At 42.1% G+C, this 18,038-nt stretch overlaps 1 protein-coding gene across 1 annotated transcript in view; it reads right to left on the reverse strand.

Annotated features, from left to right (window-relative positions):
- Window positions 1–5,708: 5,708 nt before the first annotated feature.
- Window positions 5,709–18,038, reverse strand: part of KCNK13 (potassium two pore domain channel subfamily K member 13) — a 115,960-nt gene continuing 103,630 nt past the window's right edge. The window contains exon 4 of the transcript XR_012133722.1: window positions 5,709–5,949. The gene's annotated coding sequence lies outside the window, so the exon portion shown is untranslated. The remainder of the gene's footprint in view (window positions 5,950–18,038) is intronic.

Consider the following 18,038-nt stretch of genomic DNA (forward strand, 5'->3'; position numbering starts at 1 on the left):
GCACAGCACCTGATGCACAGCGGGCCCAGTCCGTGTTAGCTCCTTAGAGGGGACTCCAGCGGGCCGGTGTGGGATGTCTTTCTGTCTCCCTTCAAGCTGTTTCCTCACGCAGGCTCGGGGCCTGAGGGAAGCTGTTGGCCCACGGACCAAGATGCCCTTCACTCAAGTCTTTGAGAAGTCTGGGGTCCTTGCCCACTCTTCCTGATACACTTTGCTCGGTGTGACATGAGGAGGTTAAAGAACAGCTAGGTGTTGGGGGAGGGGCTGGATTTGAGATCCCTCTGGGGCACTGGGGACAAGCGTGATCTTAATTAAGCAGGTTAGTGAAGCTGTCTGGGCTGTTTCCTCACCTGTAAGTGCAGGTGACTATTCCTATACCTGTACCTCATAGGGTGGGTATCGGGGAGGGGGATTCAAGGCGTCCTAATGTCCTGACACATGGATGTGTTCGGACAGCGCTTCCTATCACTAACATCCGTTACCCAACCCCAGTCATGTGAACTCACTTGCCAGCCCCACCTGTGGAAACACATCCACTGGGTGGCTCCAGCTCACAAGAAGCAAAAGGGCGTGTGAAGCATGTTCTGTTTAAGCACCCGCCCTCCTCAGCAGGGTGGGCTTTCGAAATGTTTCCAGGAGCAGATGGCCCCAACACCCCTCATTCTTCCCCCCTTTGTATTTTTCTCATTCCCTCACTCCTTCCCCAAACTGGCCCAATGATACCTGCTGGGAATCATCCAGAGATGATCCCAGAGCTCAGCCCCTGACCCAAAAACTCACACCGAAGTGACAGGAATGAGAGGCCAATTAGAAATAAGAAAAAACTGGTATGGCTAACATTTTTCTGGGCACTTACTATGTGCCAGGCACCAGATCAAGCTATGGCTCTGGTCTGTCTCACCAAGTTCCCCTGCAGCCCTGTGAGATAAGCCTGAAAGGCAGTGTCCTTTCTACTTCTACAGATGAGGCAACTGAGGCTCTGTGCAAAGCCCCACAGGGGACTGAGATAAACGGGGAGGGGCAGAGAGGAAGAGGGTCACTGCTGGTCCACAGTGGTAGAGTGGGGCCGGGAAGACCTCAGGAAAGACCTTTGTTTTTGAGGGTGAAGGAGTCAGAAGGAGAGGGAAGGTGGGGAAGGTGGAGAAGAGAAACAGACAGACAGAGACACAGAGAAACAGAGAATATGCAGGTGTCCTGGCAGCTCCGGTCGTCCGGTCGGCAGGAAGAAGCAGAGGATGGTCACGGTCCCAAATGGCTTTGCATCTAGAGGGGAATTTTGCAGCTGAGGCAGGAAAAGTTGTCTTTATGCTGTTCAGCTACAAAGAGAGATTCCTTTGGGCTGCAATGATACTTACAACAATTTAGTAACTGCCTTTTTATTATGAATAGTAATTAAAACGGTAATAATAACAGCAGCCACCTCCATTAAGTGTTTCCTTTGTGCCTGGTGCTATGCTGGGCACTTGGTCTGTGTCCGATGCTCACGACAATTTAGTAGGTAGGTCTTCTCATGCCCATTTTATAAAGGAGGCAGCTGAAGCCCAGATGGGCATATAGTTGGCCCAAGGGACACAGCAGTGAGTGGCAGAACCAGGACTTGAATGTGGGTCTCCTCACACTCAGGAAGAGCTGGCAAAGGATAGTCAAGAATCTGAGTAGGTGGAGAGGCCATGCCTACCGCTTGGACTCCCTGCACCCTTCTTCTGTGGCGGGCCAGGCCAGGCTCCCTAGGGCCAGTGGCTGGGGCTGGCAAGGACCCCCTTGAAGGTCCAGTTGACCCTGCGCCTATGTTCAGGAGCTGGGGTGCACTCCACCTTTGCCCATTTCTCCCACCTATACCTGCAAGGGCTTCACACTACTGGAAGGGCCACTGCTGGAAACCTCTCCAGAGCTTTAATAGCAGCTGGAGGGAAGCCGCAGTCACAGCCCTGCTCTGAGTGCTGCCTGCAATGGGCCTCCCTGCAATTTTCCCAAACCAAGCCACCATCCATCCATCCATCTCTCTTATGTATGCTTACAGAGCATATACTGTGTACCAGGCGCTGTACTAGATCCGGATTCACAGCAGTGAACAAGACAAAGAGCCCACCCTCAGTGGAGCGCACGTTCTAGTGAGGACACAGAGCGAGGAGATAAACCTATCAATAAATACTGTCAAGGTTAGTAGATCTGATTGGGTGGTTATTAGCTCCATTCCTTCACTTCCTCTTCCAAATGATGACAAAATGAACAATGATGATGACAGGAACAAGCCATCTACTGCTGGCTCACTCTGTGCTGGGCATTTTGCAATGCATTAGCTCATCAGGTCCTGTGAGGCTGTGCTGTTATTGTCACAGTTTTACAGTCGTCAAATAACTAGCCCAGGGTCGCACAGCTGGTAAATCAAGGACTAGAAGAAACTCAAACCCAGGTTCTCTGCACCCCAAAAGCCTTCTGACACAGCTTCTCCCTGACTTTTGTGTGACTCATCCTTCCAGTGCACCTCTATACATACTCTCAACTTCTAATGCACCTGCTTCTCTTGTGACTGTTATTGACAAAGAGCCTATCCGGTGCCAGGCAGCACCTCAGTGCTACATAGTCATTATTGTTTTAATCCTCCCAAGCACTCCTCATGTGAGATATCTTATACATTGAGGAAATGAGTCTTAGGCTACATACCTTGTCTGTGGTCACACAAACAGTAAAGAATGGAGCTGGGATTGTAACCCTGGTCTGCTTGACTCCACCATTCATGTCCCTTCGCCGTCTCACATTGTGTCTTCATGCGGTGAGCCTACAGACCTAGTCTAAATGTAACCTCTTGGTGAAGTCATCCTTGACTTTCTGAGGCATAGGTTCTCCAATTCTGTATTCTTATTGTCCCCTTAATGTGATATTAGTTCGTGATTATTTCCTTATTTATGTGTCTTTCTCCCTAGGCAGTGAGCTCCCAAAAGGTAGGGGTATGTCTGGCTATACTCCTTTAATAATGATCTTGCTTCTTCCTCCAGAGGCTCAGGCTCCATGCACTTAATTTCACTTCTGCTTTCAAACTAATTTAACCTGTTAGCCTGTTTGTCCATTTATTTCTGCCATTTACCATTAATCCAATTAGTGTGGGATGAGGATTCAGTCCCAGTGGGGGTAATGGAATAAATGCTGTCAAGGTTAAGTCCAGATCTTAGCAACATTGTGGATTCCGCCTTCAACCACTACTTGCCCACTTCAACACTGTCCCTTCCCCTGCGGGCACCTAGGGTTCTCTGCTGTTGTATCTTTTCCCTCTTAGTAGGAACATTGGCTGAAACATTCACCCCAAGTAAATGTTCCAGGAACCCTGTTCCTCAGGGACCTATAAGTAGATTCAGAAATCACTAAGAGTGGAATTTTGCCTGCCTGCAGTTGGAGCAGGGCTGTGGTGTGACTTTCATCATCCCTTTCCTCCATAAACATTAAAAATTATATTTTATGACTGCATTAGTATAAGGACAAATGTAATCCTAGGTGATTTATATTCATAATTTTTATTTCTCCTCCCTCCCTCCCGTACCTCAATTTTTTCTCTTCCTTCTTTGCTTCCTTCCTTCTTGGCTTTCTTTCTCTCTCTCTCACCCCTTCCTTCATCTCTCTCCTCTCTCCCTCTCTCTGTTTCCTGACAGCAGATACAGCTTTATTATGGAAAAGCTGACTTGGCGGGAGTCTCAAAGAGTGGCAGGATGTTTAGTCCACAGAGCTTGGGGCTTCCTATACCCAGCTGTCCTATCCTCCCTTGGCCTCGGATGTATGTATCCCCACCAACAACAATCATTTCCTTCCTCCAGCCCTTGGCCTACATTAGCACAAAACAGACACAGCCCTTCAGGGTGCCACCCCATCATTTAACTCCCAGGCACCACCTCCTGATCCCTTGGGCTGCCTTTCCAGTTTGTGGCTCCCACAGAGCACCCTGAGAGCCCACCTGCTCATCAGAGGGGGCTTCAGTGGGTGCTGGGGGCACTGACTTTTCCCCCAAACCAGTAACCCCAGCCTAACTGTGAGAAAACACACCCAACTGAGGGACATTGTGCAAAATACCTGACCTGTCCTTTCAAAATAGTCACAGTCAAGGCTATGGAAGGCAAAGGAGCTCACAGATCTGAGTAGACTCCGGGGCCAAGGTGACTACATGAAATGTAGAATCCTGCACCGAATTCTGGAACAGAAAAAGAACCTCAGTGGGAAAACTGGTGAAATCCAAGTAGCATAGTTTAGTTAATAGAATGTCCCAATGTTAATTTCTTAGTTTTGACAATCATACCATGGTTATATAGGATGTAAGATTCAGGGAAACTGGGTGAGGGGCGCATGGAAACTTTGTACTGTCTTGGCAACTTTTCTATAAACCTAAGAATTATTTCCAAATAGAACATTTATTCTGAAAAGTATCAAAAAACATGCACAAGGGGGACTGTTTTAAATGACCTTAGATTCTATCCTTCCCAAAGGGAATGAACCAAAAGCTAATCTTGTGTTTATTCAATGTCAGATCCTTTTGACTCTGGGCATCTTCTGGTGACTGGGGGAAGGGGGAGGCCTGGGGCCCCATCCACCCATCCAGCTGATGGATGCAGGGGGAGGCCTGGGGCCCCATCCACACAACCACTACCAGCTGATGGGTGCAGGGGGAGGCCTGGGGCCCCATCCACACAACCACTACCACCTGGTGGGTGAAGGGGGAGTCCCGGGGCCCCATCCACACAACCACTACCAGCTAGGGATGCAGGGGGAGGCCTGGGGCCCCATCCACACAACCACTACCAGCTGATGGGTGCAGGGGGAGGCCTGGGGCCCCATCCATACAACCACTACCAGCTGGTGGGTGACAGCACATGTCTCACTCCAAATTCTGCCAAACATGCAGCCATTTATTAGGAAACTGCCCAGATCATCTCATAAATAGTCAGAATTGCAGAAAAGGTACCTCTCTCCATCTCAGGGACATAAATTTACCCCATGCATGAGAGCTTTGAGCAGCGACATCTTATGGCAGGATAGGAAAGCCGTGTGCTCTTTGATCTGCTACCAGACTTCCAGTGGTTTCCTGATCATACGGGCTGGCCAGTGTTCATACTTAACCACACAGTGGATCCTGATGGTTCACCTGCAATTCCACCCACCAAAGGGTGTTTCTGTCATTGCTAATGCTAACTAGGCAACCCTAAAGGCCTGTTACAGGTTTTTGCATTAACTTGTGGATGAAACCTCATCCACTACACTTCTCATATTGAAGCAAAGTATAACGGGGAGAGAAATGTCTACGAAGAAAGCATGCCTACACAGGCTGAAACCTGCTTTGCCTTTTTCTCCATGTCCAGAGGGACAGACCAATGCCATCAGTGGAGATTTAAGTGGGGTTTCCCAGAGCATGAGTGAAAGCCATGGGGGTGGGTGTGAGCACACCCTGGAGAATGTTAACAGGATGGATGCGATGCGACGCCTCAGAGAAGTAGGAACAAGATCGGTGGACACAATTTCAGGGAGGCTGTGGACCACAGGGCCAAATGCTGCTGGGAGACTGAGTGAGGGCTGTGGCAATGCGTCCGTGGGATCTGGTAATACGGAGGCTGCTGGTGACTGTATCTAGTGGTGCTGGTGACCGTCATGGTATGGTGGAGGCAAAGGCTGACTGTACAGGGTCAGGGCAGAAGGGTTGAGAAGAGGGAATGGGAACGTCATACCTCTCTTGAGGCAGCATGGTTCTGGAGGAAAGGAGAGAGATGCGGTAGCAGATCAAAGGAACTTTCTGTTTCTTGTTACTGTTTCACCAGGAGTGACTCAAGCATGGTGAACTGGTTGAATGCGGTACACGGCTAAGCGGTTAAAGCTGTGGCATCAGCCAGACCCACCTCTTTGTTCCTCTGACTTTGGGCGTCTTTCACTTCTGTAACCTTGGACAAGTCACTTCTCTGAGCTCCAGTTCCTTAGCTGTAAAACAGGGAGCATAATTGTTCCTACATCATACGGTTATTATGGGGTCTGCATAAAATAATGTTTATAAGGCACTTAGCACAATGCCTGGTGCTCAGCAAGAACTCAGTGTTAACTGTCATCACAGTAGAGCCAATCAAAGAGACCAAATGTGCAGAGAAGAAAGGGGTAGGGATGGAGCCCAGTCTCTAAACGGTCTCCTAACACAGAACCTAGATTCTGGTTGCCTGATGCCGACCATTGGTCCACTTTCCCTGCTGAGTGTTTCATGTGCAACATTGTCAGAGAACACAGGATGGGAGCTGAGACCTCATTGAGCTCACAGAATGAATGGGCTGTATGACTGACATGGGACCTTCATGCTACCAAATGGATGTTTAATAAATAACTGCATGGGTGGAATTTGGTCTAAGACCTGCTTTCATTATTTCCTGGCACCATGGCTGGTGGGGTCACTACCTCTCATCAGCTCTTGGTGCTCACCATCGTCCTGCACAAAGAGCCTAAGAATTGTGAGTGACCAGACTGGCTCAGGTCAGGCACGGGTGGCACCAGAGATGGGCTTCCGAAGTGAAGAGATTAAAGGAGTAGGAAATTAAGGGAATGGGAGAAGTGAGGGATCACATGGGCTAAGTTGAGCAAGAAAATGGAGAGTCCAGGGGTGGAAAGGTTGTAATATCTGCAAATCAACCTCTTCATTTGCTCAGCAGCCGCAGCCAAGGGTTGTTCTGTGGCTGAAATGCAACCAACCACCTGAACTACTAGTGGTCGTGGGAACTGCCCTGCAATGAGCCCGTCCCTGCAACTTTGACTAAGAAACTTACCAGGCAACTTAATTATGATCATCTGCTGAATGGCATCCACTCCCTTATGTCCCCTATTCACGGAACAGTTAAGGGTTGTCATTAAGGGTCTTATGAAAGGCTTTGAAAATAGAACTGATTGAAGGAACATTTCTCAAACTTTTCTTTGAGAGCTTCTGGGTGAGAGGCAATTTCTATAGATGAAGAACAGCATCAAGAATGGATACTTGAAACATTCTGCAAGAAGCTGTCAGTCTGTTTCATACAGGGAGTCAAACCATGTTATCATACGATCCTCCAAACCCCCATCACCAATCTGAGAAAAAAGTAAAATAGGAAATTGGAAATGTTTTGGATCAAAAACAATGCAGTTGTAACTGGATATTCCTGTCCCCAGTAACTCCATATCTGAGAAAGATCTTTGACTTCAGTGTATAATAGTATCCTTATCAGAATAATTTTGAAGAATTTTCCTTTGTGAAGCTAATTTGATATATTTATTAGATTCAGCAATAGGCTCTTTTCTCATTGAAGGAGTATAATTCAAAATGGAAGGACAAGGGAGAAAAGAAACTATTACAATTCTTCATAAAAAGTTTGCAGAACTGGTAGTTCCCCAGAATAATGCAGGAGAGGATGAGAAAGTGAGGTGGGAAGGTGCACTCATCAGGGTGCTCCAGAGAAGCAGTAGATGACAGATAGGTAGGTAGGTAGGTAGACAGATACATGGATAGAGATATATAAAAAGATTTATTATGAGGAATTGGCACACATGTTCATGGAGGCTGAGAAGTCCTCTGATCTGCTGTCTGTAATCTGCAGACTCAGGAAAAGTGTAGTTTGAAGGTCTGAGAATTAGGAACTCTCAAGGCAGAACAGCTCAAGTAGTCATGTAGAGAGCAAATTCAACCTTCTTCAACCTTTCTGTTCTGTTGGGACCGTCAAGGGATGGAATGGTGCCCACTCACATTGAGGAGGACTATCTGACTTGCTCTGTCCGTGGATTCAAACGCTAACCTCTTCCAGCAACATTCCCGCAGACATTCTCAGAAATAGTATTTAATCAAATATATAGGCACCCAATGGCCCAGTCAAGCTGATAGATAAAAGAACTATCATTAGAGGAGAAGAGGGAGAGAGAAGCCAGAAGAATAAATGATGTGCTTGTGGGGGGCCACACACAACAGGAACCATGCCTGTGTTCACATGGGAAGGCATTTAAGGACCCATAAAAAACAACCACCACCACACACTAGTTAGACTACTGAGAATATCAGAGCCAGAGATGACCACAAAGGCAAAGCTGCCCTAGAATTCCCAGCAATCTTAGGGGTGGGGAGGGAAGGGCTTTGAACTGATCTTAAGGGGCAGAGAAATTCACATTAACACCCATCTAAAGATCTGAGGCCAATCTTTTGATAAGTTCCACACTGTAGAACAAAGTCTGAAGTCTGTGGATCTCAGGAGTTAACTGTACCTTATTCATCTTCTACCTTTAATGCCCAGGACAGTACCTGGCAGGTGGTAGATACTAAGTAATTGCTAAATGAATGACTGATTGGATGAACAGAGCAGATTTGGCCCTAAAATACTTGAAATTGCTGCCATAAAACCCCAACAGTAATGTCAGTCATTCTTGCTTAGACTGCTTCAGCTTTATTAACTTGTATATAATAAAGAATTTACCATATTTTGGATGCTTTAGATACTTGGACAGTCTGTTTTAGGAGCAACGATTAGGAGAGGCAATAAAGAGTAAGTGGCCCAATAGGCACAGTGATAGCTGAAAAAAGACAGCTGCCAGGATGACTCTAAGATAAGAGGGAGCCAGTAATATGTCCATAAACACAGCCTGGAGTTTTCTAGAACAGGGTCAAAGTCACTCCCTTCATTGAGCCAGGAACTTCTGGTCATTTTACAGACATTATATCTTTTAAGTTGTGCAACTCAGCTGTAAAGTAAGCATAATCATTCTGTTTCACTGATGGGGAAGCCAAAAGTTGGAGAAATTAACAAACTTGTCAATATTCAAATCCAAATCTGATTTTTCCACTACATAATACTGGGCCCACTTTATTTTACATTTTTATTTTTGAATACTTAAAAATAACAGATAGCTACAAAGAAGCAACTATGAGCCAACCACAGTACAACTCAGAATTAATTACTGTTAGCATCTTCAGTATATTTGTTTTCATGTCTTATTGTCTCTTGAGAAAAAAAATCCCTCTAGTGGATTTATAAAAATGATCAGTGCTTCATATAAAGAATTTAAACACTGCAGAAAGAGTTAAGTATGCATAGAGGGCCCAGAAATAAACTCATGCATACATGGTCAATTAATTTACAATAAAGGAGCTAAGAATACACAATGTAGAAAAGACAGTCTCTTCAATAAGTGCTGCTGGGAAAACAGGACAGCCACATGCAAAAGAATGAAACTGGACTAGTATCATACAATGCACACACAAAAATTAATTCAAAATGGATTAAAGACTTGAACATATGACCTGAAACCATAAGATTCCTATAAGAAAACACACACGGTAAGCTCCTTGACATTGGGCTTGGTGATGAGTTTTTGGATCTGATTCCAAAAGCAAAGGTAACAAAAGCAAAAATAAACAAGAGAGACGTCAGTAAACTACAAAGCTTGATCACAGCAAAGAAAATCATCAACAAATTGAAAAGACATGATTCAGGTTTTTGTTGCTGCGGTGGGTGGCCATCAGCCCAAACTACTGTTATTTTTGCTCACAATCTGCTAATCAACCAAACTGAAAGGGAGAAAATATTTGCAAATTATCTGTTTGATAAAGGATATACAAAACATGTGTAGAATTCATACAACTCAAGAGTAAAGAACCCCCCAAACAATCCAATTAAAAAGGTAGAGCATCTGAAGCAACATTTTTTCCAAGGAAGACATACACATGGCCAACAGGTATGAGACAAGATGCTCAATATCACTGAATCATCAGGGAAATGCAAATCAAACCACAATAAGGTATCGCCTCACATCTGTCAGAATGGCTATTATTAAAAAGATTAAATAAACAATGTCAGTGAAGAAGCAGAGAAAAGGGGAACCTTTGTGCACTGGTGGTGGGGCATAAATTGGGTGCAGCCACTGTAGAAAACAGTACGGAGGTTCTTCAGAAATTAAAAGATAGAACTACTATACAGTCGAGCAATTCCACTTCTGGGTATTTATCTGAAGAAAATGAAAATGCTAATTCGAAATGATTGTTGCAGCATTACTTTTAATAGCCAAGATGTGGAAACAACCTAAGTGTTCATCCATGGATGAATGGATAAAGATGTGACATATATACACAATGGAATAATTTTCAACAAGGATGGAATTTGAGAGCACTATGTTAAGTGAAATAAGTCAGACAAAGACAAATATCATGATTTCACTTATATGTGAAATAAAAAACAAAAACAATAACAACAAAACACCCAAGTTAATAGAGAACAGATTGATGGTTGCCAGATGTGGGGGTGGGGAGGTGGGAGAAATGGGTGAAGGGGGTCGAAAGGTACAAACTTCCAGTTATGAGATAATTAAGTCATGGGGATGTAATGTACTGCATGGTGACTATAGTTAATAATACTGAATTGTGTATTTGAAAGGTCAAAGAGAGATCTTAGAAGTCCTCATTATAAGAAAAAATTTTTTATAACTGTACGGTGACAGATGCTAACTAGACTTATTGTGGTGATCATTCTGTAATAGAAATATTGTATCTTTATGTTGTACACCTGAAACTAATAGGTCAATTATACCTCAATTAAAAATTTTTAATTAATAAAAACAATTTAAACACTGCAGAAAAAACTAAGTATGAAAGTTGAAAATTATTCCAAATAACATAATTAATATTAAATGAACATAATTTCAGACATCTTTGAGACATCAGAATATGGATAGATGGATAAATGGACAAATAGCTATATATAGAAAGAAAAGCTACTGCAAGAATGGGATGAATCTACATATGACACTTTAAAAACTAAATTTAATTTTACTTGAATTTAATAGGAGAAATAACTGACAAGAAATAGAAGAAATCATTAAACATCAAATAAATGTTTCTTCTTTTCAAGAGATTTCTCAAAATATCCATGTAAGGTTAGACAATGAAAAATATGGAGGATGAAGTAATTACATTTCTTTTTATTTTAATGCTTCACTTATAGATTCTTTTTCTTGCTAATTTCTCTCATTAGAACTTCCAAATACCATGTTGAACAGAAGTGGCTAAAGTGGGCAGCCTTGTTCCTGATTTCACAGGAAAATACTTCAGTCTTTCACCATTGAGTATGATATTAGCTGTGGTTTTTTCATGTATTTTATTGTGTTGAAGTAGTGTCCTTCTATTCCTAATTTGTTGGGTGTTTTTTTTTTAATTGTGAAAGGGTGTTGAATTTTTGAAACTGTTTTTGTATCAATTGATACAATTATGTGGTTTACCCCATTCATTCTATTAATATATGTTGATTGCTTTTCATATGTTGAATTATCCTTATATTCCAGGAATAAATTCCTGGTCATGGTTTGTAATCTTTTTGATTTGTTGTTGAATTCATCTTGCTAGTATTTTGTTAATGTTTATACCAATGTTTATAAGGGGTATTGTAGTTTCCTTGTCTGACTTTGGTATTAGGGTAATGTGGCATCATAGAATGAATTAGGAAGTGCTCCTTCTTCTTCAGTTTTTTGGAAGAGTTTGATAAGGATTGACATGAATTCTCCTTGAAGTGTTTAGTAGAATTCACCAGTGGAGCCATCTAGTTCAGGAATTTTCCTTGTTGGGAGGTTTTTTTCATTACTGATTCAATTTCTAAAGGTCTGTTTGCATTTTTCATTTCTTCATCATTTAGAATTGGTAGGTTGTATGTTTCTAGAAATTTGTACATTTCATCTAGGTCATCCAATTTATTGGCATACAGAGTTCATAGTATTCTTTTACAATCCTTTTCATTCACCTATTGATTGACACTTAGATTGCTTCCATATCTTGGCCATTGCAAATAGTGAGGTGATAAACATAGGGTGCATATCTTTTTGAATCAGGTATTTTGTTTTCTTTTGGTAAATTCCTAGGAGTGGAATTACTGGGTCAAATGTATTTCTATTTTTAGTTTTTTGAGAAATCGCCATACTGCTTTCCACAGCAGTTGTACCGATTTACATTCCCACCAAAAGTGTACAAGGGTTCCTATTTCTCACATCCTCCCCAGCATTTGCTGTTTCTTGTCTTTTGGATAGTGGCCATTCTAACTCGTGTGAGGTGATATCTCATGGTGGTTTTAATTTTCATTGCCCTGATGACTAGTGATGTGGAGCATCACTAATGTGATGTGCCTGTTGTATGCAAGATTGATTTTTATGGGGGGATATGCCTTAAAAGTGCAGATTCTTCAGTGCCACACATGGAGAATCTGACTGAGGTCTTTGGAAAAACCTGAGCTTCTGCACTAAAGAAAATCTCCCTACGTGATTCTGATGATTTTGAGGAAGGTGGTACATACTGGATGCAGAGTTCCCTCTGGCAAGTAATTCTGGGATGACTAATTCCAAGGTCAGCTGCTGGAATTAAACAAAACTGAATTAAATAAAATTCAATCAGCAAATGCCCTAGGAATACACAGAAACCTTATTCCTTAGGACAACTATGAGCTGATTAAAATATATATATATATATTTTAAAACAAAAAAGAGCCTCCTTCTGCATAAATCTAGGATGCTAAATCATTACTGTCACCTAATAACTTACTAAGAATGTAGTTTCTGGAGTAGTTATTTTGGCATCTGGAAAATTCAAGACAGTTAGAAATGGCTCTGAGACACAGAAAAGAGATCCATTTCTGGGAGGCATTGGGGTCTGGTAACAGCAGCATAGCTTGATGGTCCCAGGAGGGTCTCTTTCCCCACTTTACAGCTCATGCTCCCAACAGCACTCTGTTTGAAAAAAATTGCCTGGAGGACTTGTTAAATAAGATTGCGAGGCCCTACCTTTAGAGTTTCTGATTCCTTAAGTCAGGTTTGGGGCCTGAGAATCTGCTTTTCCCCAAAGTCCCAAGGCGCTGTTGATGATAGTGGTCCAGGGACCACATTCTTAGAACTACTGCTTTATTTTAGATCAATGATCAAGACCTGCTTAGAGCATGTGAATTGAACTGGAATCAGAGATGTGAACTTAAATCACATGCCAAGTTGAGGTGTGACTGGCTGTGTGCAATTTTGTAAAAGCCTTGATTTAAAAAAATTTTTCTACTTTGAGATTATTGTAGACTTGAAGTTTAGTTGTAAAAATAGTAGAGTTCCTACATACCTTTCACCCAACTTCTCCTTATGTTAACATCTTATTTAACTATAGAAAAATAATCAAAACCAATAAATTAACCTTAGCATAATACTATTAACTACAGAATTGATTGGATTTCACTCCAATTTTTCCATGAGTGTCCTTTTTATGTTCCAGGATCTAATCCAGGTTCCAACACTGCATTTAGTTGTCACGCCTCCTTAGTCTCCTCCAATCTGTAACAGTTTGTCAGTCTTTACTTGTCTTCCATGATCTTGAGACTTTAAAAAAAATAGTTGTCAGTTATTTTATAGAATGTTCCTCACTTGGGTCTGTCTGATGTTTTCTCATGATTAAAGTTATTGCAAAGGAAATCTCAGAGATGCTGTACCCTTCCCAGTGCTTCATTTCCTATGGTCCATGACATTAGTGTTTACTCCTGGTAATGTCAACTGTTCATTTGGTTAATCTGGTATCTGCAAGAACTCTCCCCTGTACAGTTACTATTTTTCTCTTTCTGATTATGAAATATTTTGGTGGAGATCCTTTGAGGCTGAAAAAATCCTGATTCTGCTTAAACTGTCACCTAATAACGTACTAAGAATGTAGTTTCTGGAGTAGTTATTTTGGCATCTGGGAAATTCAAGACAGTTAGAAATGGCTCTGAGACACAGAAAAGAGATCCATTTCTGGGAGGCATTGGGGTCTGGTAACAGCAGCATAGCTTGATGGTCCCAGGAGGGTCTCTTTCCCCCCTTTACTTTTTCATCATTAATTTTAGCATCATCAGTGGATCTTGTCTGTGGCAATTATTACTTTGGTGTTCTAATGGTAATTCTCGACTTCCCCAATTCCTTCTATGTTTATTAATTGGAATTCTTCTGTATACAAGAGTTGTTCCTTCTCTCCCATTGTTTAAAAATGTTAAAGAACTTTCTTTAACATTACTTGAAGGGTGGGTTTGCTGGCAATGAATGTTTTTATCTGAGAACATATTTGTTTTGCCTCTATTTTTGAAAGATATTTTTGATGGATATCGAACTCTAGATTGACAGTTTTTTTTAAATTTTGACATTTTAAAGACATCGCACTGTGGTCCTATGATTTGCATGATTTCTCATGAGATGTCTGCTACAATTCTTATCTTGTCCCTGTGAATATGTTTTTTTCTCTGTCTACTTTCAAGATTTCTTTTTGTCTTTTGTTTTCTGCAATTTGAGTATGATATGCCTAGGGGTATGTGGTGTGTGCGTGTGTACAGTATATATGTATGTAATAACCTGCTAGGTGTTCTATAAGTTTCTTGGATCTTGGTTTCTGTCATTAATTTTGGAAAATTTTCAACTGTTTTCCCTTCTGCTCTGTTCTCATTCTTTGGTCTTTCAATTACTTGTGTACTAGTATGTAAGATATTGTCCCAAACTGGCAGATGTTACAGTTTGTTATTTTTCTCACTCTTTCATTTCTTTATTTTTTAGTTTGAGTAACTTCTATTGATCTATTTCAAGCTCATGAATTCTCTTCTTGGCTATGTCAGTTGACTGATGAGCCCATTGAAGGCATTTTGCTTCTATTTTTTCTATTTCTAGTATTTCCACTTGATTCTGTTTTAGTTTTTCCATATCTCTACTGAAATTATCCATCTGCTCTTGCATGATGTTTAGTTTTTCCTTTTGCACATTTAACATACTAATCATAGTTATTTTAAATTCCCTACTAGATATTTCCAACATCCGTTTCAAATCTGATTCTGGTTCTAATGACTGCTTTGTTTTATGGGAATGCTTTCTTTCTTTTATTTATTTATTTTATATGCTTCATAGATTTTTGTTGAAAACTGGACATCTTGAGTATGTCAGCAGAGACTGAGATAAAGTGTTTTTATGCCTGTTATAAGCATGCCTTTCCTGCTGATAAACAGCATGGGTGTTTGGATTAGGAGTAGGGCTGGATTTGAGGTTCCCTATTGCTGTGTTTATCCTCAGTACATTTCAGGCCTTACTTTCTTGTATAGCAGTATCTTGTGTTTAGGATGTAACCGGATTTTCTAGAGCAATGTCTGCGATCTTGAGCTTTAGGTTTCCTCGGCTGTGTCTCAGGGAGGGTCTCTGTGCTCTGCTGTTACTTGTTATCTGAAGCGTGATAGCTTGGTAGGGAAGATTGGGAGAGTTTCTGTTGTTCTGACTCAGCCTTCACTTTAGATAGGCACTGTGTCCTTGGCTATCAGGAGCTTGGTCTTCCCAATTCTCTGGGCTGTTCCCTGTCGGCAGCTGTTGGTGCAGCATGCGTTCTTGCCTCTCCCTCAGAAATAGGGATTTTTTTTTTCCTATTCTCATCCCCTAACTGCAATGAGTTTCCACCAGTGCCCAAAGAGAAGCAGATTTTTTTCTGCCATTCCTTTGCCTGATTGAGGCTTTTGTTCCATAGGTCATACAGGGAGGTAGGGTCCTAGCAGAGTTTCTCTTCCCACATGGTTGCCTTTCTCTCCCCCATGTTTGCATCATAACAGATACTTTCTCGGAGCTCTTTCTGGTCTTTTCTATGGGTGCCCAGAGGAGTTTAGAAAGAAAAGGCCTGCAAAAGGGTGTGGGCTTCCATGGTTTCTGTGGCCCTCAGGGCTTCTCATTGTCCCATCAGGTTACACTCATCATTCACAAATTCATCAATTGTTCCAGTTAAACTCTTCTACCCCAGGTAAGTGAGCACTTGTGATTACACAGATGTCTGTTTCTCCTCATATTTTGGTTGTGCTGCAACCTTAGCTCACCAATGGCTTCCCTAAAATGATGATTTTTAAGTTAACTCAGCTCTTTTTCATTGTTTGGCTGAGAGTATGTTCCTTCCAGCTCTATCTAGGAAGAGAGGCTGTACATTCATAAAGTCATTCAATTTTCCTGAGCTTCAGTTTCCTCCTCAGCAGAATGATGATGCCTTTTGCCCCAGATTGTTATCAGAATCAATTGATTACGGTGCACACGGAAATTCTTTGTGATGTATAAAAGCTTATGCCAGGTCAAGTGTTGTTCTCATTAGATCATCATTATCAACAAGACACAATAATTTCCGGAACTTGAGATGACAAGCTCCTAAAAAGAGGTTCTCAACCCTGGCCATACATCAAAGTCACAATGTGATTATAAAGGTCAAACTATTATTCCTGTAAATGGATACATCTTAAAAACCATAAAATCCTAGCAATAGACAAGATAATATTACAGCTTTTCCAAAACACTTTACTATGTCAAGTTGTTTGGTTGTTTCTGCTCTCACTGAAATGAAAAGACTCAGTGGAACAGAAATGAAGGGCTTGATGTCTTTTGGTCTCATAAAAATCATCACCAAGAGCGATACATTTAACAATCAAGACTCACTAAGGAAGCACAGGGTGACAAGTGCTGGGTATCAGGTGGAAGAACAAAACACGATCCTTCACTACTGGGTATAACATATACCCCCACCCACTCCCCCAGCACATGGACCACCAGCGCCCACTGCCTGTGCAGCTCCTGAGCAGCCACAAAGCCCTGCCCTGAGCAGCACCTCATCTCATCTGATGCTGCTACCATTTCCACATCACAGGTACGGAGGGACCAAGAACTGTGCTTCACCACGGGCTCAGTCAACCTCAGAACTTGGCTGCACTTTGTTACTTTTACGTGGCCTCCAATGTGGAATCATTTGGGTGGAACACAAGCTGACTGTAGGGGCCCTCAGGCTTAGAACGAATTAACATCAAATCACACACTGAGGAAGAAACTCCTCTTCCAATTCTCTTCCAGTCCTTTCGGTTACATCATGAAGAAAGTCTCCAGTGCCGGTGTGTCTTTAACACCTCCCTGACACTTGCCAATCTCCATCTTTAACCGAGAGAAAATGTCTTAGGATTAGAGCCTTTACCAGGATACAGGTTCTGGCTAGAATTTAATAACATAGTTTTACCTTCATTTCTTGATTTTTACAATGACTGTATTTTCTATTTATGGCAAGAGATGCCAGTCCTCCCTTTAGTTAGTGAGACAAAGTTCCTTTTTAAAACAAAGCTAATTAAAATGGACTTGATTAAATATTAAGAAGGTACTATTTAAGGAAGTATGGAGATATGGCAAAACTTATGCAAGGGGTGTGGGGAGATGGTCATTTGAGAAAGTCCTGTGCCTGGGCTTTGAAGCCCCTAAATTAAGGGCCAGTTCACACAGAGAACTCAAGACAGCCCTGCTGTGAGCCCTGTCACAGAGGAAGCCTGAAAGCTTCATGGATGTTGAGTCAGTGGGTCCCTTTATCACTCAGGGGCACCTCTGAGTTCCTAAACAAGAGCACCCCAGGCAAACCTCAACACCTTCTGCAAACAGCCACTCTCCTCTTGGTCAGCAAACTGCCAGGGTGGCAGAACATGGTTTCTTATAGGGAGACCACATAGTGTCCAGAGAGTGCAATAGTGAGAACTGGTGAGGAGGCTGGAGACATGCCAAGTGGGGGCAAAGGTGACAAGAGAAAAATAGCTGTAAATGTTTCTACTCTAGTGAAGATGTGAGGACCCCGTGGAAACATGACGAAAACCATGAAGTTCACTACCCAGGAAAGTGCTTGTTTACACACGTGTGTGTCTCTTCTCACATCATGTGTGTATGCATAACAATATTAGGGGATTTGTGGGCTCCAGGTTTTGAACTCCAGCTTTGATATCACTGTCTAGAAATTCACTAGTTGACCAATTCATGCCTATGGGTATGACTTAATTAAATAAAGATTCCTAGATTTGCAATTTTTTTTGGCATGTCTTACTCCCATCCATTCACTTACCCTCCCTCCCTCCCTCTATCCTAAAAGCACTACACTTCTCTCTTTACACTGGTTCTCAAATGTTTCCACCAGGGAACGGCCAATCCAGTTGGCAATGGCCAACCCATTCCAAGACAGAGAGGACTCGGGCAACTTATTGTAAGTTCAATTTTTTTTTTTCATGTTT

This window comes from Manis javanica, chromosome 8 (assembly GCF_040802235.1).
Source record: "Manis javanica isolate MJ-LG chromosome 8, MJ_LKY, whole genome shotgun sequence".
NCBI classification, from domain to species: domain Eukaryota; kingdom Metazoa; phylum Chordata; class Mammalia; order Pholidota; family Manidae; genus Manis; species Manis javanica.